The sequence below is a fragment of the Pleurodeles waltl genome, chromosome 4_2 (genome assembly GCF_031143425.1).
Source record: "Pleurodeles waltl isolate 20211129_DDA chromosome 4_2, aPleWal1.hap1.20221129, whole genome shotgun sequence".
In the NCBI taxonomy this organism is placed as follows: domain Eukaryota; kingdom Metazoa; phylum Chordata; class Amphibia; order Caudata; family Salamandridae; genus Pleurodeles; species Pleurodeles waltl.
This window is the reverse complement of record NC_090443.1, coordinates 424309789-424335144: the sequence shown is the minus strand read 5'-3', so window position 1 is coordinate 424335144 and position 25356 is coordinate 424309789. Positions and strand designations below refer to the sequence as shown.

Below are 25356 nucleotides of genomic sequence, written 5' to 3'. Positions count from 1 at the left end.
GGAAAGGGAAGGGTAATGCTGAAGAAGCCACCCCCAAGATAAGAACTGACCTTGTCAAGAAAGGAACTATGTGCATAGTAAGGAAATAGGAGGCGAATGAGACCGTGACAATAGTGAGTTGGAGTGAGTGTGAGCATAGTTATCAACCAAAGGGTAGAACCTTTGCCAAATTAGAGGTAGGTATAAAGCTTCAAGTATGTGGTAAAGCAGCTCATTTCCAGCTACCTCATAATTGAGTAGATAGTCGCTATGTAGCTTTAGTTTCTGTCAGAACCGGTCATACTAATGAGCTAGATTCATCCCTTGACCGTTACATACAATGGAGTAAGCAAGACTTTAAGCTGATTCTTTGCAATATTTTTGGAGTATTAATTCCCTTAGTAGGACTTGCCACTTATACAGCAGGTGTTTTCCCAGGTATTAATAAAGAATTGCTTGTTGTGAAAGCTAAGACCCTGTAGAAAATTGCCTTGTGTTCGATTTACTGTTTGCAAAGGAAAACAAATATCACACAATTAAATAAATTGGAAGAAGCATGTGCCTTGGAAGGTGTAGTTTCAGTATTTGGAGCGGTTGGAAGGGGATTTGCTAACGTAGGAGAATGGTAGAGGAGCATAGAATATACTAATTAGTGTTGCATGTGTGTTCTTTCTCCCAAAATTCTGCAGAGGAATTTCACCATGCTATGGGTTATATAGTGGGCATAAGAAGCTATCATCAACCAGAGGAAGAAAATTGCCGTAAAGGCTGAGGAGAGGCAAAGTGAACTCTACCATATTATGAAAGATTCAGGAGAATCAAAGGAAAACAATTGCAAGCCGATGAAAGCTGTGTTGTAACAAAGACGCAAATGTGATGATTTAGAAATCATCAAAGGGGGATTGTGGATGTTGTTTTACCTTTACAATATTTCCAATGTGTTTGAAATAGAGTTTGCTCTAACATAACCTAACATGTACCTTGTTACATTTTGAATGATGACGCACTACACCACTTGATCACTGTTGATGTTTTTGCCATTGCTCTGAGAATTCTGTCCTAGTCTTTGGGATTAAGAAGTACCTAACCAACGACAAACTGGCTATCCCAGACAGCTCTGTAAACAATGTTACAATTCATGTCTCTTGAATTGTTTCTGAGAACCTCTGAATCCAGTGTAATAATATTATGAGAGGATCTTCAAATGTATTCTGTAGTAAAATGTGTTTTGTTGCCTGTTCCTCACTGGTGCATATCCTGAGAACTGTGTATTAGTGCAGTAATGCGTAAAATCTTTTCTTTTATCGAAATTCCTATGAAAGGGCCTGCATTTTCTCTGTTGATGGACTCCCTTCCTATTTTCCCACACTTGGAAGGTGAATCTATGGTGGATTGTCTATTGAACTTTACTGAGTTCTTTGTACTCAAACTTTATTCTTACTGCTAACTTGTCGATATTTCATGTTTAATAATTCATGACATAAAGCCTTGAAACTTTAACCTGTGCCTGTCATTCTTATTGAGAAAGTCACAGTCCTAATTTACTACTGCATCTTTGAAAGACAGAGGTGGATCAAATTGTGGAGCACCAAAGTCCATATAGGGACTCCACCTCTTCCATTCTGAGCCATTGTGACGCATAGGTTAAGTCAAGGTGGTACAGATTTGCATGCTGACACTATGCACTTAGAAATAGTGGAACATTTTACTAAGGGGTCAGTTTTCTGCCCTCCCCACTCCTAATTCTTCTTCTGCCCTAGCTCGATGACAGACCATGTCAAGCATAAATAACATTGTGGGTAACTAACTATATTCTTTTTGCAGCAACTTGACCCACCACTTAGCTAACTACCTACCAACCTATGACTAAAGTTGCAACCTGTTTGATATAAACATCACTTCAAAAAGAAGCAAAGCACTATGTAAAGATATGTAAAGATACATTTTATAATTTGGGCATGCATTATAGCCTCACAGGTTTCTGTCATGGATAGCAGGAGTTGCACAAATCGTGGGTGGTTTGCAGTGTATACCAATGTAAGGCATCAACACTGTGACTTGACTGTATAGCTACATTTCATTTGGGGGTTTGTCTTGTTTTCTTTCCTTCCCAATATATGTGCAGCCTTGCCAAAGCTCAAAAGGCAACATATCTTTTTGGAGAAAACATCAGGTCTATTTCTCAACAAGTCCAAATCCATCTTGTTGTCCCTTAATGGGTGTGATGGGCCACTTGCGTGGGCCTCTGACCTCCAGGTGACAAGAGCAGGCTTTAAGTATCTAGGCGTGTTCCTGACCCTCGACCGAGAGTTATCCTGGAGCAGGAACATTGAGTCGGTCCCTAGTAAGACCCAGGAAGAAATTAAAGCATGGTCACTCCTTCCCATCCACCTATTTTGGGGGTATTGCTGCAGAAGACATATATTCCTCCTATGTCGCAGCATAAATGATTGGTGGTGCAGGCAACAGGACAACCCTGCCTACATGATAAAAAAATGGGCGATGGGTGACACCCCTCTTCTCGCCTACTTGTATAGCACCAAGAAAAGTGACAGTCTTTATCCTGCGACGCAGGTGGTCATTACTCTATGGTGCAAAACACTGAGATGTATGGGCTAGTGGGGGTAAGCTCACAGAGGTGGCGCCCCTTTGGCATGGCTCTGTCATGCTGTAGGTGGCTCAGCTGATAGGATTCCAAAACTGGGATCTGATCGAAATATCGCTCCTTGGGGATGTTATGGATGGCACCACATTAAAAACCTTTCAAGACCTGCAAATACACATTCAACTATTTTGCCACCAATTCCATGGACATTTACAACTTCAACATGCTATCACCCCCTTTGTTAGGAATCTCAACACACTACCTGATTTCAGCCCACTGGAGGGGAAGCTCATCTTTGCGGATATGGGAGACCAAAACATTTTAATTTGAAAATGCACTGTTCATTAGTAATTAATAGCTCATCCACTCTGCTAACCCTTTGGCGAACATGGGAAACTGACCATAATGACTTGGTGGATGAGGATTGGGCAGAGTCTGTGGGGGCACGCAAGGTGGCAGCTATATCGGCACGCCAGCACTTGATACAGTTCAAATATCTCCAGAGGGCTTACTGTACTAGACATCATCTGCAGTGTATGGGAGTAATCGCATCCCCTTCATGTACCAGGTGGCTGGCAGCAGAGGGTACATTTCTACATACAGTATGGGACTGCCCTGGATTGACCCAATTTTGGCTTAAAGTGACCTGATGTCTTGGGGAGGGTTTTGCATGGCCCATTCCTCTAGAACCCGACTGTTACTTCTATATATCCCTGATGGCCTGGGGTCAATAGGTACAAACACTCACTTCTCTTCTTGGGACTTCCTCTCGATAAAAGGGGTATAGCAAGAGTGTGGAAATCGACCACCTCATGGAAGCGGGGTATGGGACTCGAAATACTGATATACCAAGCCAGGGGCAAGATGGGCCGAATATAGAGGTATAGTCCTCCCTCCTGTACGAACCCATACATGACTGCTGGAAGATGACCTCAGACATTTTTAAGCCTCCTGAGATGGACAGACTTTATGCAAACATGATGATGGACTATGGATTTATAGGAGTGGGTTGGGGATTAATGACACAGATACGATGTATTGTACCTTATATGGATTATTGGTTATTGCTGTTGTTAACTGGCTTTACTGCTAACTGGCATGTGCCATTAAACGCAATAAAATCTGTTTATTAAAAAAAACAAGGGCGACATATCTGAAGGTAAAACACGTTTATATGCTTACCCTACCCCAGAGTTTTCCTTCACCACTCTTATACTAAATTCTTATCACAGCTATGATCAATTCTATGTATTTTGTAGCCTAAGATGTGGTATCAAACTTAAGTCTCTGTCCTTCCTGAAAAAAATTAAGTAACAAGAGAAACAGCCATAATTCCTCTGTTCTACTGGTACCGTTCCTGTTGCACCATTTAGCAACAGTAACTGAACTTTTGTTCATCAGAATCTAAGTATGTGTGCAGGATACAGTAACAGATGATGGAACCAAAAGCAGCATTCCCCAAAACGTAAAAATAAAACTCAACTGAATAATCTTAAGAACCTACTAGTCTAAGGTTATGTTCCTTTATCGAGACAGCAACCCCGTCATCCATCCACCTAAAAGTGATCATGCTCTTTTGAGAACAAATTAAAGCAGTCTGTAGGACTGGGCATAGAAGAAAGGAACTGCTGCCATCTACTTCTAGAGACATGGATGCCACTGTAGTGGCACAAATATTACAGAGGCGGCTGAACTCATGGTTATGGCTAGCTCAGCCTGGATAGTTGGCCTGGGGGTTAACAATTAAACTTACATTGGTGAAATTGACAGGCTGGCCAAGGCTGTAGACTTCACTGTAACTCTGCTTTGTTTGAACCGCTTCTGTGAGGAATCCACTATTTACCTTCAAACAGCAGGTCCATGAGGTTCACCTGGAAGTCATCTATAGATAACATTTAAACATGCCTGTGTATCACAATTCCAGTGTTCTTGGAATTATTACAATATAAGCAGTATTCAGGATGGTTTTCGAGAAATGGTAAGTTACAACAAGACTTTCTTTATCCAATTGTGAACATGGGCCTTTCAATTGGTAGGTAAGACTGGAAATTGGTAGTTCAGTCAGTCTCAGAACATATGGGTATAGTGTCCCATGAACTGAAAATACATTATTTACATGTAACTGTAATTCTCCAGTATTGGAATCTAATATATTCACATGCTTGAATCATTCCCCATCGTCAAGATGGGAGTCCTACGGTACCTTATAAACGCAATGCAATGATAGGTATAGACTAGAAATTGCCTTAGGCCTTTCAGTTTAGTAACATACTATAGTCTAAAGAGACCAAAAGTAGGTTTCAGCCAATCAGGCTACACCATCATCTGGAACACTCCTGATTGAAGCCAGAGTCACTCTTATTTTAGAGTACGAGTGTAAATAAATACCCACTGAGAGAGAAGGTGAGTTTTCCAGGGTAGGAGGGTGGGTCGCATGTGAATTTGTGAAAGATTCCAATACTGGAGAACTACAGTTTCAGGTTAGGAACTTATTTTCTCACTCTAGTATTGGATCTTTCATAGATTCACATGCTTAAATCAGATAAATCATCACTTATGAAGCACATTTTTCATTAAAATCCCAGCTAATTTCATACATAAAGAAATATCCGTATACTGAGCTATATCTCAAAATATAGACTGGATACTAATTTAGAAATTGCATATAACCACAAATGCAAAATGTGTATAACAGGCAAGAGGATGGCATAAAGATGGCTCACCTTCACTGGAAAAGAAGTCATAGCCTTGCTTTCAACCTGCCACATTATTGTGAACTGACGATTCCAAACAGCAATGCTGCGTAAAGGTGTGTCTTTTTATGGGTTGATGCCCAGCAAATGTTTTGAAGGGACACAACGGCAAACAGCACCATTGATTTAGACACAGTTCTTGAAGAATGAGCATGCACCGATATGCATACTGGTCTGCCCACTTTCTTGTGACAGAATTGAATGGCACTGGATATCCATCTAGCAACACTTCCTTTTGAGAAAGGAAAACCTTTCCTTGGAGTGCTGTATGCTATAAATAACTCACTGAATTTGCGAAAACAATTTGTAGAATTTTAAACAACTCTTGACATCTGTAGAATGTAGTGCATTTTTGGCTGGCATCTTAGAATCTGGAAAAAAGGTTTTCAGAATTACAGGTTCATTGAAGTGGAAGTCGTCAGATGGCATTTTAGAGACAAACTTAGTGTTTGCATGAAGAATTGCCCTATAACCTAATTGTAGGAAAGGTTCTTGTATCTCGCTGACTCTTCTGGCAGAGGTTAAGGCCAAAAGGAGGGCTACCTTTCAGAAAAATAATTTAATATCTGCTTTGTAGGTGGGCCAAAAGTGTCTTTCATAAGCTGTGGAAGAACAATGTTGAGTTGCCAAAGCGGAGGAGGCGGTCTCACCAACGGAAAGACCCTGAATAAACCTTTCAGGAATTGTTTGACACGTCTGGAAATCCATAACGAAAGTGAGGGAGAAATGTCTGCCAAATGGACTTTGATGGATGCATTAGCCAAGCCAGATTATGCCAGATGTAGAAGATATGGGAGGATTTCTTTTGGTGGACTGAAGTGGATGTCTTTTCGTACTAAGGCACCATATGCAAAGTCTTTTCCACTTGAGGTGATAGGTTTTATTTGTACTTTCTGCGCGAGCCCTGGATAGGATGTCTCTGCAGTCTGGTGGAATATTTAGATGCTCAAATTTGCTGAACTCGGGTGCCAAGCTAACAAGCAAAGTGATTCTGGATTTGGGTGCGGAACTTGGCCCTGGTTCATCGACAACAGAGAAAGTGACTGGATCAGCCGGATGACAAGAGAAGTAACTCTGTGTACCAATGTTGCCATAGCCATGTTGGAGCTATGAGAATGATCCTGCATGGTTCGGCTTAGAGTTTCATGAGGACTCTCGGGAGGAGAGGAATCGGAGAAAAGGTGTAGGCAAAGATTCCCGAATATGCAATCGAAAATACATTCTCCCACAAACCTGGGTGAGGGTGCTGGCTTGTGTAAAACTGGCATTTCCAGTTCTGATGGGTTGCAAAGAGGTCCAGATTCAGTTTGCCCCACTGGACAAAAATGTTGTCAAGGATTATCCGATTGATTTCCCTCTCGTGCAAGAGGTTGTCAGCCTGCTGAGAGTGTATTCTATAGTACTTTGTTTGCTTGAGACATGTTCTGCTCGTAGATGCACTCTGTGACAGATGAGCCACTTCTAGATAGTTTGTGCTTCTTGGGACAGCAGATTAGATTTTTGTGCCACCCTGCTTGCTGATGTAATGCATTGTGGTCAAATTCCCAGTGCGGATGCTGAAGCAGATATGTTAATTAAAATTATTAATGAGTGTTTATGAATTTCGAATAATAATAAAATGTAGAGCAAATGAATGTAGAAAAATAATGTGCACGTTTGAAAATGTACCCACGGAGAGTGGCTACCAAAATTCACGAATTATACTAAAAATGATTAAAATATGTGAAATGTTGAAAATGCGTAATAATAATGTAGTAATTTGTCATATTGAGCTATGTAACGTATGTTTTGCATTATATTGTAGAGCTAACTTAGCTGAAGTTGTGGCCTAGTTTTGCCAGGCCTCATTCAGAAGCTGAATAATCATGCAATGTAGAGAAGCTAGTGTGCTGAACTGACCCTGAACTACTTGTGTTAATAAAATCTGCTTAGCTAGAATTTTATGCAATGAACCGACAGACAGGAGATGAGGGAATCAAAATTGTATCAAGAACTGTGTAAAGCAGACGAGATGTACTTTCCCAGGACTCGAACAATAGATACACAGACTTGAGAAGAAGATGCAACATATTTGATACCTGATGATCCGGATGATGAGGACATTGTACAGTGAACCAATCGACACCCTGAGAACGGCGTAATATTAGAATTCATAGATTTGAAGAGCTGAATGTATTGGGTAGCGTCATATATGGTGACTAATTGACTACTTAGGATTTGGGGGATAGTCTGGGTGACTTTTACATAATGTCATGACAAAGGGGAAAACCTTCAGAGCAGATGAAGAACTGATGGGGAGATGTTAGAGGCAGATGATCGGGAGAGACCTTTGCTGAAATTGATGCGAGAATCTGTTACTGGGCTCATGCGAGCCTGATGCGTTGCTGATCGATTGATGACTTGAAGACAAAGACTGACTTTGTTGCTGATCCATACTGTGGAAAGGTAGCTATGACAATGTGACTGATTTACTTTTTGTGTCTTTCCTTTCTAGGCACCAACTGCGCTGTGTTATAGCGTTTCTCCTAGCTAAATTGTTTTTTCAAAATTTATGTTCCAAATTGTTTTCGCATGAAGTCCCACATGCTAATGCTAATCAGGGCTAGGTAGGGCTCTCAATTCTGAAACGTTGACATATATGGTGACAAATGATTGATGGACTGATTTGCTCAACTCTGCTACTCATGTTAACATATTATTCTTTACTGGCTTATGTTGAGGCATTAGAACGCATGTTTTCTCAAGTTCTGATTAGGTTATGTTATTGGTGGTCACTAATGAATTAATCTTGAGTGGATTGAATGAAGTTTGAATTAACCTTATGACTTAGTATTGTAACTAATAGGGAAATAAAATTGATAAAAAGTATAATTGTGTTGTGGCTATTCATGAAATGTTGACTAATGTTTTGCTTATTGGTTTGTGTATTGATTATTGATGCACATCGGTTACACCGTAGCTAGGATACTCCATGCGAATCAAAAGGTTCATCAACCTTTACGTGTCCTCTTGTAAGTTTACTTACTAAGGACCAGGTGCGCTAGCACGGATGAGCACTGTAGAATTTCATATTTTGGGAAGAAAAGCCTGCTAAGCTAGATGCACTAGATGAGAAGGTGGTCATTTGCCACTGACCTGCAGATCCTGGAGGTAAGCTCCCCAACACTCCCAGGGAAGCGTCAATGGTAATGACTAAAGGTGAAGCCTGAGCTAGAAAAGGCAGACCGACTGACAGATGTTCCTGCTGCATCCACTAGGATAGGGCCTGGACCATGCCCGGAGTGCTCTGAATTAGGTCGTCCAAGAATCCTGTGGCTTGTATCCACTGCCTGTCTAATTCCTCTTGTAGTTGACGTATCCGCATTCAGTATGGAACTAGAAGGATGCAAGAAGACATAATTCCAAGGAGGGATTTGTAGAGGCAAATGGAAAGTGACTATTTTCTTTGTAGCCAATTTAGGATTTAGTGTGAGGCCCACCTCACTGAATAGGTTCATACAGGCAGTTGTTGATGCCTGTGCAGCATGACTGGAAGGTGCCTTGACTAACCAGTCAACAAGATAGGAGAACACTTGATGCTTGTGTTGTCTGAGAAAGGCTGCTACAGGCGCCAAGCTCTTTGTGAAAATGAGAGGGGTGAATTTCTGGCCAAAGGGAAGCACCTTGAGCTTGTAATGGCTGCCGGCTACTATGAATCCTATAAAATATCCAGGTTTTGGGTGGATACGAACATGAAAATAAGCGTCTTGGGGATTAGTTTGGAATGGGTCTATAATAGGTCACTGTTGGTGGCTGTCTTTGCTGGGTATTGGGGACGACACTGTTGAGAAGCTGAGTAGTATATGGGATAGCAATACTGTTGGTAGCTTCCTCTACAAGAGTTGTCCTCTTCCTCAAGCGTCTTGGAAGGGCACTTTTCTGTATTTTAAGGTCCCAATTATTTGTCTGTGTCCGCATCTGTATTTTGTGGCCCGGATGGCATGAATGTGTTTACTCAAGAGGACTTCACCATCATAAGGCAGGTCTAAGATTTTATTCTGAACCTCTGGACTCAAGGAGGTAGCTTTGAGCCATCCTTGTCGTTTTAAGACTGCAGCCCATGCTAGTTGTCTGAAACCTGTAGTGGCAAAGTCCATGGTGCAATCAATAATTTCAGATGTGTGCTCACCCTCCTGAAAGACTTTCAAAGTGCCTTCCGATGTTATCAAGGCACCTAGCCTCTTTGTCTGGAGGCGCTGATATTGGTGCTGAAGGATTTTCAGACCTGCACTGGGCCGCCTATGAGATTACAAAGTCTGGTATGGGGTAACACAGCAGCAAATGTGGCTGGATTTTTAATAATTTTCAAGCCCTCATCCCAGATGCAATCAACAATGACATAACCCTAATACTTTTTCGAAGGGGCTCCTTAATGAAACAGTCAGTTTGTTGGAAACCTTCTTGCTGCTTTTTCTAGAAGGTTATGAAAACCTACCATGTCTTCTGGAGGAGAATCCGCAGTGGGTGGCGTTGGAGATGATTGCTTGGTAACAGATATCATCCCATTCAGTGTGAGTTTCACAGTGATCACCTTCTTCACTGTCATCCTCAGAAGATGTGGGATCTTGTGGAGGAGCTATTTGCAGAGTGTGCCCTGCCAATGGAGGTATAGGTAATGGCTGTGGAGTTGACAGCTGTACAGGTAGAGAACTTGCCGGTGGAGAGGAGTGTCTAGTGGAGGACGACATTGGGGGAGAACATAAACTGTAAGTCAGAAACCAGTGATGGAGGAAGACACACCATTTCCTGATATTGTTTATTGTATTGTCCTAGTCATAATGTTCACCCTCACCATACTCATCCTCCTGACATTTGACATGCAGCTCAGAAGGACTGCGCGCCAATCCAAAGGGACCTCCATCCTGAGTCATCTTCATCTAACCGATGAGTAGGTAGCAATGATGTCACCTTACTTGGTGAGGTATGAGCAGGTGTGAGGTGTTTCGTTTTTTCCTGTCTGTTTTTCTAGAGATTTTTCTCTTGTTGACGAGGTCCTCCACGACGATGTTGTAGTAGATGGTGCGGTGAGCGGTGACAAAGTTGAGTCTGATTTTACCATCGACAGGAGAGAAGTGATTGACAGGAGTGTCAATGTCGTCGGCGACACTGTTGCACTGTTGTAATAATTTTTGGCATCAACAGTATAGGTGTGCAGCTCATCGACAAGGTCATCATCAAGAAGGATGTTGACATCGACAGCTAAAGTTTTTTTTTTTTTTTTTTTTTAAAGGTTTGACGAACCTGAGGTGAAGGTGTTGAAGGCTTAGATATTGATTTTGCAGGCCTTTTTGGAGGAGGGAAATGTGTTTTCTCCTTTTGCCTAGAGATAAGGTCACCTTCATGTGGAGACTTGGATGGACTGTGTCACCTATGAGACCCAAGAGGGGCCATTTTTGATGAGTTTTTCGGTGGTTCCTGAGGAATGAGAATGGATAAAATCTCTTTCTCTCTTTTGCAACATTTTTAAGGAAGCTGAAGAATCCTTGCTATCATCCTCAGAAACAGGCTCCTTTCTGGATTTAAGTTTTTGGAGCCGTAACAGCAGCCTCCCTTTGCAATAGTTCAATGTTTTTGTAGAGAAGGTATGATATGCCTTGCAGTCCTTGGCCTTGTGAGATGGATAAAGGCAATACGTGCAATTTTGATGAGGGTCATTGAAATAAAGCCTCTTTTTTTCCACAAGTACCACAGCACCAGGAATATCCCTTTCTTTGGTGTGTCTGACATGTCAAAAGTCAGTTTATAAAGTAAGCAAATAACAGTTATACTGGTAGCATAAAAAAAAAAAATCTAGATGTATATATATGTCAAAAAATTATAAAAAAAGTAGCACTTGCACACTCAGGACTCCAGGAAAAGCAAGAGAAAGTTTAATACACCACAACGCATTTCGGCTGACACAGCCTAGGTGACCAAGGCTGCTGTGTCAGCCGAAACAGGTTGTGGTGTATTAAACTTTCTCTTGCTTTTCCTGGAGTCCTGAGTGTGCAAGTGCTACTTTTTTATAATTTTTTGACTGATGAATTACCGGCTTGCTCGTGCCGGTTCTTGCACCACCCCTCTTTGGCCGATTTAGTTCCTGTTTGAGCATCTGCTGTGTGTATATATATCTCAATCAAAACCTTCTACAACAAGTCTGGAAAAGGTAGAACTGAGCAAATCTCAGTGAAGACTCCCTTACATGACATGTGGTACAAAAAATCTGAGGGACTGGGGCTTCTCTTAGGAATATTCCAGATGGTGATATTGGAGCCTGATTTGCTGAAATCTAAGAATTGTCTCTTTTTTTAAAATGACTATGATATGTTACTAAACTGTAGGGCCAAAGGCTTTTATAGTCTATACCTATCACTGCATTGCTTTTATAAGGTACAGTGGGCCTCCCGTCTCTACGACAGGGAATGTTTAAGCATGTGAATCTATGAAAGATTTAATACTGGAGTAAAGAAAGCATCTGCCTCATTTGCAGTAGGCAAACTAAAACTATAAAAACTTTACACTTCCTTGTCTGGAATGTAGGTAGCCTTACGTTTGCATGAAGAAGCCTGAATCATGACGCTCACTGGACATGGGTGATTAGACAAACATGGGTACTGTCTGGGTCCAATCTATGCTGCCATGCTCCCAATCTACTGACAGCCAGTACATAAAAGGGTTTAACCAATGCTGCCAGGATAGTTTCTCACAGAGCCTCATTAAAAGGCAGCAGGGGGTTGCACACATTTTACAGAGGATGGCAGGATTTCAGTGTGTAATTTCTACATGACCATCCGCATTAACAATGGATGGTTTAACACATCTGCTGCAGTTTTATTGATTACGTGAAAGAATTAACTAATCCTGTTTGGTCCCACCCTTAAGGACACCCTAAATGTCACAACAAGTTTCATCTGGGCTTGAAGACATGATTACATCACCCTCATCCTGAGGGAACTCCATTTGCTCGTGCCAATATGTATCATCTTCAAAATCAGCATCAAGATTTACAAAAGCCATCACGACCATCGCTTCCACTTATTTTGCACACTAACTCACCATCTCTGGGGGCTCTTTGTGAAGTTGCAGCCAGGACATCATCAGACTGGAGACAAAAGTGTAAAAAAGAAAAAAAGAAAATAGGAGGCCTTTTCTTATATGTATCGAGGAGCTGAAACAACAATCTTGCCTCCATCAGAAAAGTCCCAACACTGCTCCAATTTAGGAAAGAGTTGGAGAATTACCTCTTTAATTAACTCTATATCGCAATGTAGCTGCAGTATATTTCTGCTACCAGATTCCTGCTATCCCCCTTCTATCAATTGTTCACTGTATGCTTGCAGCTGAAGTACAATGCCCAGTGCTCATACAAAAACCACATGAATACATATATGTTTCTGGGCCTAATACAGAGGATGTGTATCTATCACGTCAGTCTTCAAGTATCAAGCTATCTAGCATTCGGGAGGCAGGAAATGGTCTGCCGACTGTCATCGTCCTCATTCCTATAGTATCCTGATCCTGAGGCAGTCACAGCCAATGTAGAAGAATCAGATCCAAATAAGGTGACATTTTGGGCCCACTGAAGGTGCTGTGCTTTGGGATGAACTTGGAAATCAGGGATACATTTTTTTCCCTGTAACAAGGATTTCCTTTCTTAATGGAAAACAGTTTGGTTTCTGGCCGTAGGTGGCGCCTAAATAGCGCCAAATCCATTACAGGAGCGATGACCAGAGAAGCTGACACTGTAGGCTTAGGAAGGCACTCACTGCTTTTGGTCTGTGGCACAGAAGCTGGCCTCCTGACTTCACATACTCGATATGAATGACTTGGAGCCAAGAAATACCAGAAAAGGTGAAGGACAAATTCACATTGGTGGCTGGCAGCACATCAGAGGAGAAAGGTGGGGATGTGAATATATCTTAATAGCTTTCTTAAAGTTTCAACCTGTGAGGGCACTGGCAGAAGGGGAGGGAAGGAAGTGCTGGCTTTAGTTCTTCAAGCACTGGCACTCGAAAAGAGGAGACGGGGAAACTCTGGAGTCAGATAATAACATCAACTGTCAGGCGTCTCTGTAGGATGAAAGCTTCTCCTTGATGGGAGAAACATTCTTTCTTGTTTGTGACGAGAAGGGCATCGCTCAACAAAGCCTTCTCTTTCTTCAGGTGACCTACCTAGTTAAGGAGAGTGGACCTGTGTAGGCGTTCCAAGAAGATTGCCTTGACTCTCTTTAATTGCTTTGGCGTGCACGTGTGCACATCACATTTAGAGGGAAGGTAGTCTAGTCCAAAGCTTCACTAACAGACTTTCTTTTGTGGGGGTCCAAGATAAACATCTTCCTCCTGCAGGAGATCACTTGTGGCAACTTGATTCCTGTCAAAGTGGCAGAATAGTCAGACATGAAATTTGTAGTACACAGATTTTAAAAATACCTAATACTTTAGCGAATGGAGGGATCTCCAGATCCGCATTTGAGGGATGTATCAAAAAAGGAAATGACATTGCAAAGCAAGGTGTTCTTTGTTTATGTTGTCACTTAAGCCACTGCTGGAAGTCACCTAGAGCTAAGAGGTAGCTATTATATGGTGCATGGAGTATATTCAAAGATGTTGAATCTGCAGGACAAAGTATTAGGCAGATGCTCTCCTGCTTGTCAGAGACTCCACTCTCGTTACCAATCTGATTGTTTAGTGTTTTGCCAATGCCTAGTTGAGGCGCCTGAATCAGCTGCAAAGTGTGGTGCTGTTAAAACTGCTGTGACATGGAACAGCTTCTAAATTTCCTAAGTAGTTGATGACAAAACTGCCACACTGAGGAGACCAGGCACAGTGAATGAGCTGTAACTCTGCTATTTTTGAATGGTTCCAGAGAGAGTACCACCTTCTCTATAAACAGCCACTTGCCCATTTAAGAGTATTTTCATGAACGTTCTTTGAAATCTGCTAAAAATGCAGATGAACACTTCCAAGCTTGGTGGCTGCAATGTGGCAATTGTGGTCATGTATCCACAGAATTCATGCCACACTTCAGGAGTTTTGAGAGCTCTGCCAAGGCATAGACTTGGCAGCCTAAAAGGGCCATATCATTCATATGGTTGAAACTGCCAGAAGCAAATAATTTTCGCCCCATGGAATCCAGCATTTTTGACAGAAAGGAGGGGATGAGTAAAAGGCATTTGGGTTCATCTCTGAAGAAGACACTAGGACTGCCAGACCTTTCCGCAAAGGGTGTGATGATGACAGCTTCAGGTCACGCAAGGCTGATCTGGGACCTCTGACAATCAGTTTCTGAACTGCTGGGCCCAAAATGGATTACTCTCATGCAAACAAAATAGACTCCAGTAATGATTCATTCAAAATGATAAGAAGTTCCTCAACTGTAAAGGAAGGCTGCAGGATCTCTCTTAAAATATTAGATTTCACCTAGGAAGAGGGCAAAGTAAATTACCAAGCATCTGCTGCTACGCCTGCAATCAGTAATGAATTGTAGGGTAGAAGGTTACTGTTTTTGAAGACATTTTCTTCTCTACAACCTTAATCCTTACCAGCACAGTACAAGTATCGGAATCAGACCAAACCAAATCTTTCATCCAAGCTACTCAATTGAACCCAGAACGATGTGATGCCAATGGCTTGTCATCGAAACACAGCTTAGAATTCCTTTGCCACTTGGATGATTTAAGGTGACTTGAAAAGCTTTGGAGATGGAACTGACTGCAGCCTCAAGGACACTGTTTGGACCGAACAGGGGGTGGTGCCTTGGGCAGAGATTTCATATTAAGTGCCAAGGCCAGAGCCTTTGGAGAACAGATTCAACAAACCTGCAGGATCTAGTTTGTCCTTGGGAGTGACCCAGAGTATACAGGGACCACCCTGAATAATTTTAGCATGTCCAGTATAGCACCAGCTGATGGAAATGGAAATTCAGCTTTACGTTTGTCAATGTCAAGATCAGCTTCAATGAGGAGGAGCCCAGGATAAGGGAACAGTGTCAAGACTACAAAAGGTCCAGGGAACGGGAGTGCTTCCTTAAGAAGAAGGCAGCTTCTCTTTCCGATAGTGGCCTGTTTGCTTTTTGTATAAAGTTCTTCTGAGTGATCATTTCTCCAGAAAGCTACCTCAGTTGGGAGAGAAACGTGTCCTTCACATCTCTGATGGCTTTCAGATGCATCAATGAACAGAAGACCCCAGCTGTGCGGAGTTCTGAGGGGAACCCAGACAATACATACAGATTTCATATGGGTCCAACAGAGGCACCTTCCTATGGCATCTGCTACACAGTATAAAGCCTGTTAGGAGGAGACATTTTACCTGGTTGCTATTAAAAAGCTTAGCAATTTAGCTGGTGAAGCACCAACATAGCTCTGCACTTGTGTCAATAAGGCAGAGAAAAACAGAAGCAGCACTGAAGTTTCTGACAAATAAACTGATGTTGTCTCATCCACTGGGCAGAGTCACAGCAGAAGTTGCATGGAGCCACCTGGCATTACTGGAGAGCTATTGCTGGGTAAAGAGATTCCTGAACAAGTCTGGGTAGGATATGGGCACGGATATTCATAAGGCTAGGAATCTGGGGGAGAAGTACCTATCAGATCCATTCTGTGCCTATGGAATACTGAGGACTCTGAAGAGTCAAACTGTTGAAACTTGTTTATGCTCAAGGCTGAAGTAAAGCTGCCACAAAAAACGACTTTCACAGCTCATTTTTATGTGGCAGGAAAGGCACGTGCCTCAGCTTGGCAAGAGCCAGATTCATGTATCAGGCAGCAGTGGAACCCCATGTGGGAAGGAACAGAGCATTAGACTAGTTAGACATCTCTTGAGGCGTTGTCAGACTTGGACAATATTCTTATGGCCTGTTCCAATATGTTTCAATGGGCACAGGGTAGGTATTCACTTGCATAACGATTTTTGCCACTTGGTCAAAAAAGGACATCATATTTCATGCTTTGCATTCAGGTGTGTGGATGCTCTTCACTAATAACTTATCCACCTGCTGAAGCGCTGGTTTCTTGTGGGGGACTTACAGGAAACCACCAGGACCTTCAAGGTCTCCACTGAGAGTCCTAGGTGTTGAAATGACAATGCCCTAAGAACAAAATGCAACGCGGGAGAAGTCTAAAAATCTCATTCTTCCTTCTATACACAGGAGGCTCCTCCAGTATGGTGAACATGGTCCATCTGTAGTAGACTGAGTAGGTCAGAGTACTGAACCTGGCAAGGCCAGGACAATGCTACCAGGGTCACAGAGCACTTAGATCCATCCCTACTCTCTTAACCTACCATCAGAATTAAACGGATAGGGGGAAGAATGTACAAATATGCCCCTGCCCATTACTTTTGTAGGCTATCCTTGGTGATGACACGTGTTACGAAAGGGTCTATGAGTGGGGACAACTCAAGACCTCAAAAATAAGACTGGGAATCTCTCACTCGTGTGAAGAGCAGAGACAACCTACATAAGCTGTCTGCTCTAGTGTTGCTAATACCCGCAATGTTGGAGATCAACAGAATCATGCCTAGTTGCAATGCTCAATATCGCAGACCTACAGCCAGCAGGTACAGCTGTACTAAGTGTCCTCCTTTTTCCTGATGCAGAAAGATTGAGTGTTTGTATGAACCATCAACACCCTATATCTCCACATTTCTAGTCCGCCAACAAGCCTTGGCAAGCGCAAAGCTCGTGGTTAGCGGAAAATGATGCTGCCCGAGGCCAGGAAGGACCAGGTGGACTCTACCCAGGAGGGGGAGTCAGAGCGGGCCCTCAGCAATTCAGACAGCCCACAGATGACCAGGCTGCGCACACAGGAGTCCCATAGCATGGGGCAAGATAGTTGCAGATGAGGCCCACGCAGCACTACGACAAATGCTCCCACGCACCTGGAGAACCACTCGGGAAGCTGTGCGTCACAGGATAGAGTGCTGGGGGCCGGAACTACAAGATGTAGAAAGAACTTGGAGGAAGGATGCCAGCAAGCCTTGGCAGCTGCAAAAGACTAGGTGCATGAGGCTACTTTCTTGCCTAGGGAGGCAAGGTCTTACCTCCATCGAACTGGGACAGCGGGAAGAGAGGACCGTCGGGACCACTTCAGTCCACCATCCGTGATGCAGGATCCACGCAGCTCAGTAGGTGCCTGCACAAGCCGGGGAGTGACTCCTTCACCCCAAGGGAGATTCCTTCACTCTTCTGATATAGGCTGAAGATAGGCTGTCTTCAGAGGATGCACGACTGGGAAACTTGCAGTTGCTGGCAGGAGCCGGAGATACAATGTTGCAGAAGGCGTCTTACTTCTTTGTTGCAGCTTGTAGAGTTCCTGTAGGGTCCAGATGCAGTTTCGTCAGTGAGAAGTTGAAGTGGAGGATGTAGAGGATTCCTGCTGGAGTCTTCCAATCCAAATCAGAGCAATCACCAAAAGGAGAGACCCTAAATAGCCCTGAAACAGGAACTGGTCACCTAACCCGGTAAGCACCTATCAGGGGAGGGCTCCGACGACACCTGCTGCACTGGCCACTAAGATGCTCCCAGAGTTCCCTGCCAATCCTGAATTCAAGGTGGCAAAACCCAGGAACCCTCTGGAGGAGCTCTAAGCACCACCCCGGGGTGGTGATGGACAGGGGAGTGGTGACTCCCCTTTCCTCTGTCCAGTTTTGCACCCGAGCAGGGACTGGGGGTCCCTGAACTGGTATAAACTGGTTTCTGCAAGGAGGGCACCAAATGTGCCCTTCAAAGCATTTCCAGTGGCTTGGGGAGGTTACCCCTCCCAAGCCTGTAAAACCTATTTCCAAAGGGAGAGGGTGTAACACCCCTCTCCCAAAGGAAACCTTTTGTTCTGCCTTCCTGGGCTCGAGCTCTTCAAGCAATAGGAGGGCAGAATCCTGTCTGTGAGGTGGCAGGTGCTGGGGCTGCCTGGAAAACCTCAGAAGGCTGAAATGGCAATACTGGGGTCCTCTAAGGAGGCCCCAGAATGTATGGAACCATACAACCAATGCTTGCAAACGTCTTGGAGTACGATTCCAACATGTTTGATACCAAACATGCCTATGTTCTGAGTTACCATTATCTAGCTGAACATAGGTAGTGACCTATGTTGGGTACACGGATAAACTGGCGTTACCCCACTCACAAGGTCAGGGGAAATGGTCCTGGAGGTCGTGGGGGCACCTCTGCTAGTGCAGGGGTGGCCTCTCACAGAGGTACTTTGCACCCTGCCCTCAGGGCTTAAGGGCCTGCTATAGGGGTGACTTCTAAGTGAGCTGGTGCAGTGAAAATGGCAGTGAAAGGGTGCTTGCACCTTTCACGCAGGCTGCAATGGCAGTCCTGCAGAAGCCTTTGCATGGGCTCCCTATGGGTGGCACAATATATTCTGCAGCCCATAAGGATCCCCTGGAACTCCAATGCGCTGGGTACCTAGGTACCATATACTGGGGAATTAAAAGGGGGCACCGGGATGCCAATTGTGGGTAAAATACAGAGTTATGGGAGAGAGAGCATAATGTCTGGGGTCCAGGCTCGCAGGATCCTAGTGAACACAGTTAAGCACACTGACATCAGGTAGAAAAGGTGGGTAACCATGCTAAGAAAGAGGGTACTTTCCTACAATAGGTGGGTGAAGACTCATCAGATCTCACAAAGTAGTACTAGCTCTAAAAGAAGATCCACCAATGGAGTATAGTATGGTTAAGGAAATACAGTTGGTGTATTTTCAACCAGTTTTGGAACTTTTAGGAGAAACAGAAGGATCTTTCATCACCCTCCAGCTCTAAAGATAGGCCCTAGGACTGCCTACCACCAGAGGCAAAACAATGCCTTCTCATTTCATTGTTCTCCTTTGATGCATATGCAGCTCCTAAAGGTGAACCCCCTGATACATGGATAATGACACACACTGAATAGCTATTGAGTATTGCTCACATCTTCAAATGTTGGAGATCTCTATAGCAGGCAGTCACTGACTGCTGAAGAGCATGTTTATTTGAGACAGGTGGAATTGGCACACATGGTCTGTCCAATTCCAAAATTATCCACCAGAATAGGTCTGTGAGGCACACAGTGGGACGAACTTTAATGTACCCTAGCTGTAAAAAGCACTTCTGGAACACAGCAGCTGTTTTAAGACCGTATATAGACTATTACATTCCAAAGAAGGGGTAACTTCAGATATTTATCTCACTGCATGAATATAACTGCTTTGTTCTACTGTCTATAATGTGTCACTCAAAGTATCACACATAAGGTACTGAAATTTCACCACATTGAAAGAAGTGCACTGAAAGTATGGAACTGTCACAAATGTGTAAACTGAAAACTTGGAAAGCTTTGCCTAGCATCATCTACCCCATAGATTGGTTGTTTGGAAGGTGGTGGAGCTAGAGGAGAATGACATGAAGGAGGTAGTGGAAGAGGTGTAGGTAGGTGCTGCACAGATAAAGCTACCACTATATTTAAGAAATGAGTTTATGGAGTAGCTGTTTGATAAGTATATGCTGAGGTAGTAGACACCGGTGGAAATCTGCAATATATACCCTTAATCATAGCCTGGACTAAATTCAAATGTTTTCAAGGAACATTCGCGATAGTTAACTGTGGAGTGCTATATGCCTATCATGTCCCTGGGACAAGAGAGGCAGCTCTTACAAGAACTCGCTGGACCTTTGGCAAAGTGGTCAGTATTCATCGCCTTGGATGAATCGTTTTATGTCAGAATATTGTGCAGAAAAGAAAAGGTTATTACCTTCAATAACTATCTTTCTGGTGAACATCTATTTACTTGCAGATTCCTCACCTTTTGTATATCCCCAGGAGCCAGACTGGATCTGGAAAATGTTTGCACTAGCTCTCCTGCACCTATAGGGGCACTTGACACATCTTGGCATGAGATGGTGCACAGGTGTGATGTCACTGGAACCATATAATGCCAAATGGGCACCCTGATGGAGTTCCTCATCCATTGCTTCATAACTCTTCGAGGCAGAGACAAAGAGAGCATCAGATCAAACATGGGGAAGTGCAAAAGAACTAATTTGGAACCTCATTCATAGCCAGGAAGCTATGACTGTCCTTTAGAACATGGAGACGGGCAGGATTGGTGAGGAATGTGCAGATACGAGTATCCTCAGGAAAGATGCCTACCAAAACTGATGGATACTTCTACCTACAGATTCATCACATATTGAATAGATACCACAACAGTACCATTTCTGAGGTGAATGGTCTGAAAAGGTTGGTCAGAAAAGAAAATTCTGCAACAGGAAATAGGTGAAATTACCATCCTTCTCACTTCTAAATCCCAACAACACTGCTGTTACCTAGTAACAGATCACCACCACGGGAACACAGCTAACCATTGCTGAGGTTGAAGATTTCCCTCTGGTTAAACAAGCATGAATTTCATTACAAGACTAGAGGCTACCAGTATGCATAAATCTTTTTAATGCCACTCCTCCCAGCACTTGAAAGTATGTTACATCATAAACAATCTAGAACAGAACACTGGCAACCCATAACCAGTCAGTTTCTAGAACAATCTTCCTATTTTGAATGCTGCTCCAGACAAGATAAGTAGCACTTTGCTCTCCTTGTTTAATACAGTTTGCTCTATTTTATTGAATTATTTAACTTGATAATTACGGTTTGCTTTATATTATCGTACTATTTAACTTAATTGCATCATAACGTTCAATTAAGCGTTGTTCTGAATAATTTTTCTATGCAGTTGACTTTTGGTTTCCAATTTATGGAAACGCTTAATTTTCTTCTTAATTACCTAAGTTTGCCCATGAACCATAAACATGCGGCCATAATGGCCCCACACACTGCACCAGTGTCTTGTTTTTACTTCTAACCAGCGAAGACCGTTTAACTCCCTGGGGGCCATGGGTCTCCCGCTGCAGCCGGCATACCGCAGGCAACCAGGAGCCCATTCCTGGGCTGTGAGGCCGCAGGGACAAGCTTGAACGTCTCCTCAATGGGAGAATCGCTCAACGGCTGCATCACATCACGTGATGGCCGTAATTTTTGATTGGGATGCGAGGACTTGGCTATGATTATCCCTAAGTTGATGCTGGAGACACTAACGCGTCATATGCATTTTGACAGTTACAGTGTCTCAACATATCTCCGGCACGTCTAAGCCTCGTCTGCCTCCATTTTAACATGATTACTTTATATCGATTGCATTTTGGAGGCATATTTGTTAAAACTTATACTAGTTGTTTATTTAAAAAAGATATTATTTATTAAATATATTGGTGCTTGTTGCTTCTGAAATTATATTGGTGCTTCCACAATACTCGCACACCATGTTTCAACAAGGAATCGATTCTCCTGATGTTCCTGAAGGTAGGATTCATGGGGATATTATCAAGAAATTGATACAACATGAGATGCGTAACTGTGTACGCGAACCTATTACCCAAATGATGAGAAGGAAGAAATCTAATAGAGAATCAGAGAATGAGAGTGGTTCTACCTCTGAGACAGAGCCCGATATAGTGAACAAGAAGGCTAAAAAGAAAGCAACAACCAAGCACCTACAGATAGGGTCTTTACCCACTAAATCGGGAGGTCAAAGCACCTCAATTGTGATGGGAGGTCTAAGCACCTCAAAAAAAGAGTGGTGCCCTATGTAGCACAGAAGAGAGAGGTGTCAGAGGCGGAACAATGGATTTGGGTGACCCTAGCAGCACGCAACTATTAGAGACTCAAGATGTTGAGTTCAATGACCAACTTGATGAGGGAGATATCTATGACAAATATGTATTTAATCTTGATCAAGAGGAGCTTGATGAGGATTACCTTTTCAATGATAAGTCAACCCCCTCTTGTTTTAAAGGCGTCATTAAAAACCCTCTGGGAAAGAGATGTTCTCTCCCCACAACATTAAGCACCCCAGGAGTGCAGAGTGGTAGCCTCTTGAGCATGAAATAAACTATCAAGAGATGGATCAGAAATCCCTCATCATGTTCCTTTTCAAATAGGGCAGAGGTCCCACAAAGTGACTAGAGAGATCCCTCAAGCGTTGTAAGGCATTCCTGTTAGATATTGTTGGATCCCTTGCTAGGATAATAGACATGTCAGAAGAAGCTTATATTGAGGTCTTTCTATAGATTTAGATCTTCTCCAAGGCTAGAGCCAGTATGCAATGGTTCTCCTAGGGAGTGCCAATGCTGGCTTCAACACACAGAGACGCAAAGCCGTCCTGTGGAAATAGTCCCAAACAGAGATTTAACAGAAAAAAAGCCCTCAGAAAACCTTAAGGGTCTACTCTTTGGAGAAAATGTGATAAAGACTTGAGGGAAATATGTTGCAACCTTCACTGCTCTTGCTAAGGCCCAGTCAAATATGGGTAGACTTTTCAGGCAAGGAGTTTTTGGACGGCTCGGTAGAAGGAGACTCTCTGTTGAGCCAGGCTTTCCAAAGGTCCCAATTTAACAACTTCAGACATCGGGAGGCTATGGTAGAGGCTACCAAGGCGGAGCGGTTCCCAGCTTCTACCCCCCAGTGAGGGCAACAGCAACAGACTAGAGGAAGTAGACCTTGTGGCCAAAGTTCATCCAGTTTTCAGGGTGAATACAATAATATCTCCTTTTTCTTCTTCCCAGGAAAGAGTGTGTGGGGTGAGGGGGGGGAGGGGGTGTTCAGGGTTTCAGAATATGTTTCTTAGAAAAACTCTTTCAATCTGCCATTACAAGAGAATTAAACCGGAGGATGGATCAACAAGAAATTGTAGGAAAAGAAGTTGAATCTATGTTAGCAAAAGAGGTAAATACAAAAGTAAAAAGAAAAAGACAAGAAAGTCTTTGTAAGTACCCTTTTCCTAGTGGATAAAAAAGATGAAGGTTAGAGACCAGTAATATACCTAATAGATGTAAACCAGTTCTTGGTGTACAGGCACTTCAATGTGGAAGGGATCCATCTGTTACAGGATTTGCTGATGGACAACTGGTTTGTGAAGTTGGATCTTAAGGACGCCTACTTTACTATTCCCATGGCCAAGGAGCATCAACCTTATCTCAATTCTTTTAGTGAGGTCATCTTTACCAATTCCAGTCACTCCACTTTGGCCTTTCCTCCACACCTTGGTGTTTCACCCAGATAATGAGAGTAGCAGTTTTCTACCTCAGAGAGAGGGGGATCCAAATGATTGTTTATCTAGACGACATCCTAATCATGTCTCGATTTCAGTCACAAATTCTTAAAGACTTGAACATGGTCATGTCCCTTTTGGAAAGTTTGGTTTTATAGTAAACAAGGAAAAGTAAATTCTTACCCCCGGCGCTCACTAGAATTCCTAGGTTTCACAATAGATACCATGAATATGGTTCTACTCTTTCCTCTAAAGAAGATAACTAAGATTCAGAGGGAGATCTGACAAGTCTTTAAACAATACTCTCTTATACTGAGGGAACTAGCAAGACTTTAGCTCTTTTGTCTTCTACTCAGGCAATATTTCCAGGCCGTTTATACTATTGTGCCCTGCAGCGGATAAAAGTGAGAGCTTTTCAAAGAGGTTTATGGTATGGAGACAGAATATCTTTAGATCACAAGGCAAGGATAGAACTGACTTTGTGGTTGGAGAACCTGGACGCCTGGAATGGGCGAACAAAGTTTGGTTGTTCCCCAGATTTCATTTTGGAGTTGGATGCAAGTCTTATTGGTTGGGGTGCATGCTTGGGTGTACAGGAAAGTGGTGGATTATGGTCAAACAGAGTTGCATCATATATACTAAACTTTTTGGAATGGACAGCAGATCTTTATGCCTGCATGAGTTTCAGGCATTGCTTACTAGGTAGGACAGTTGAAAATGGACAATGTTTCTACAATAGCATATATAAATCATTCAGGAGGTAGAAGTTCACAGGATCTGGCCAATTTAGCCAAGAAGCTTTGGCTTTATGGTTTGGAGCACAAAATCAGCTTGAGGGCAGAGTATCTAATTGGAAAGGCAAATTTTTTCGCAGACTAGAAGATTTATTTGCCAACAGACTGGTGTTTCAACTGAAGAAGTACTGCAGTTGAATACCAGACACAGGAGCTTTAGCAGAAAACACTTTTCTCCACAGTTGGAAAAGGGCGAGTGCATACATATTCCCTCCTTTTGCAATGATATAGAGGGTCTTTCTGAACCTGAGGGAAGAGAGAAACTCCCTTGTTCTGGTAACTCCATTTTGGACCTCACAGACATGTTTCCCGATTACCCTGGAATTAGCTTGCGACATTCAATTTTTTCTTACTGCTTCGGAAGGGCTTCTGAAGGACGTAAATAGAGAGGGACATCCTCTGGGCCAGACACGGACTTTGAACCTTCTTGCATGGAAAATGTCAGGTGATATTCAAAGATGTCAGCCCTTTTCCGGAAGAGCTGAGTAACTCCTACTGGAATCCTGGGCCCCAAGTACAGGTTTAAAGGGATTTGGAGATCCTGGGTACATTGGTCCATGGAAAGGAACTTTGACCCCTTGAAGGCCACTGTAGTGGAGATTGCTAATTTCCGAATAGAACAGTTCAACAAGAGTTTAATTTATTAAACTATTAACTGCTACAGGTCCGCAATATCTGCGAGCCATGGTTTGAATAGCGACAGGAGCATTGGAAAAAAACTTATTAGTATGTTGAGTACTTAAGAACATTAGATTGAGAAGACCACCTAGACCTAGATATCAGTCTTTATGGAACGTTAATTTGATTCCCAATTTGGTTTCCTGCTTCGCCAGGTAAAGGGTATTTGCAAACACAAAGATTGACTATGAAGCTTGCTTCACTACTTTGTCTGATCTCTTATTGTGGAGTTTCTGATGTTAAGGCATTACAGGTAAGTAACAGACTTTTCAATCCCTTTGGAGTTACATTTGCAATTACTAAAGGAAGTAAAACTACGGCCCTCATTATGAGTTTGGCGGGAGGCGGAGGCCACCCGCCAATCTCATCCCGCCTTCAGGCCGCCTGTGCGGTCAAAACACAGCCGACCCTATTAGGAGTTCACAACAGGGCTACCTGGCGGAAACG

The 25356-nt window shown here is 43.0% G+C and overlaps 1 protein-coding gene across 5 annotated transcripts in view; it reads right to left on the bottom strand.

Moving 5' to 3' along the window:
• AKAP8 (A-kinase anchoring protein 8) overlaps positions 1-25356 on the bottom strand; it is an 816848-nt gene that overhangs the window by 309810 nt on the left and 481682 nt on the right. The window lies entirely within an intron of this gene.